This window comes from Nannospalax galili, unplaced genomic scaffold (genome assembly GCF_000622305.1).
Source record: "Nannospalax galili isolate Female #2095 unplaced genomic scaffold, S.galili_v1.0 scaffold34, whole genome shotgun sequence".
NCBI lineage: Eukaryota > Metazoa > Chordata > Mammalia > Rodentia > Spalacidae > Nannospalax > Nannospalax galili.
Window position 1 is genome coordinate 5,592,957 of NW_008338996.1, and position 1,971 is coordinate 5,594,927.

The following is a 1,971-nucleotide window of genomic DNA, read 5'->3' on the forward strand; positions in this document are numbered from 1 at the left end:
TACTATCTGCTGAGTTGTTGGCACCCCAGCCAATCCCAGCTACTTGCCCTTCTGGTGGATCTAGTCAGCCTATCTAGAGGTCTTTGTTTTAGGAGGGTCAGCTGTTCCTCATCTAGCAGCAATCAGTTGTCAATATTCCTTTAGGTAAGATTAATGTCTGCTATTCATATTCCCAGTTCTATGCTGGGTTACTATCTGGGAGTCCCTTTGGCCACCCTGGCCAACAACTCAAAAGAAGGTATCGCCTGTCTGGCATTGTTGTTTGTTATGTAGCCTTTAGCTATGCATACGGACCTTATGAAATTATATTGGCCCCTTTAATCTTTGGTTATACTTTCCTTTTGGGTGTTTAAGGCCTTACACCTGGTCCAGATAAACCGATTTATTTTACTCTTAAGGTCATTTGAGCATCTGTTCCTCAGGGGTCACATGGGCTTGGAGGACCCCTGGCTCCTTTCTTTTACCAGTTCTGCCTATGTGAAGATAAGTCAAAGGTCCTGCTCAACCATGGTTGGTTTCACTTGGAAGCATGGAGGAAAGATTCCTCTGTGTTGACCCTCCTCTTTATAGACTGGACACTGGTTCAAGTCCATCTGGTGGGGTCTCCTCGGCCTCCTTGATCAAGAGGACAGGTGACCCACCACCATTATAGGACATTTTGAGAGATGATCATAGTCCCCTGGAACTAGTCAACTTAGGAAGGCAAGGAGCAAAAAGTGTCTTTTATGTCCCTCTGAACAAATTATTATAGACCTCAAAGTATGTCTGTTAAACACCCAAGAAGGTTACTTCCACCAGTCTTGTATTTTTAATTAATGTGTGTCATGTAGATAAATCTTGGGCAAAGACCAATTGTTCTCAGATAAACCTTACTTAGACATATATTTCTTGATCTGCTACTTATAATTTGTCAGTACATTGTAGGAGTAATATGGTTCCCTCTGGTTTTCAAAACTAGCTAGGCATTGTTTAACTCTCGTATTGTCTCACCCCTCCATCCTGGTTTTCCAACTTAAGGTTCCCCCATTTCCCCCCTTTGTCCCTTACTAATACCCTTCTCCTATGGTCCTACCTCTCTTGAGCTCCTTCTTTCCCATTATCCCCTAGGTTCCTTGTATACCCTTCCCTCTTCCCTCCCTTAAACTAACCCAATTTTTATCCATATCTCCCTTATTAAGGCCCATTTCCTACTGTTATTCTCTTTCAGGTTCTTTCTTTCCTTTACATTTTGAAAACACTCCCATTCACAATAGCTGCAAAAAAAGTACAATATCTTGGAATAAACCTGACCAAAGACATCAAAGAGCTCTACAATGAAAATTTTAAATCTTTAAAGAAAGAATTGAGGAAGACATCAGAAGATGGAAGGACCTCCCATGTTCATGGATTGCAAGAATTAGTATTGTGAAAATGACCATCCTACCAAAAGTCATATAGAGATTCAACGCAGTGCTAATCAAAATCCCCATGACATTTTTCACAGAATTGGAAAAAACTATCCTAAGATTTATATGGAAGCACAAAAGACCTCAGATAGCCAAACCAACCCTGAGCACTAAGAGCAATGCTGGGGGGATTACTATACCAGATTTCAAGCTGTATTACAGAGCCATAGTCAGAAAAACAATATGGTACTGTCACAAAAATAGACCCATAGACCAATGGAACAAAATTGAAGACCCAAATATGAGTAATTGCAATTTCAGCCACCTAATATTTGACAAAGGGGCCAAGAACCTTAACTGGAGGAAAGACAGCATGTTCAGCAAATGGTGCTGGCAAAACTGGATCTCCACCTGTAGAAGAATGAAACTAAACCCCTATCTTTCACCCTTCACAAAAGTCTATTCCAAATGGATCAAAGACCTCAATGTAAAGCCTGAAACTCTGAAGCTATTAGAAAAAAACATTGAGGAAAACCTACAAGATATAGGTGTCAGGAAAGGATTTTCTAAACTGGACATCAATTGC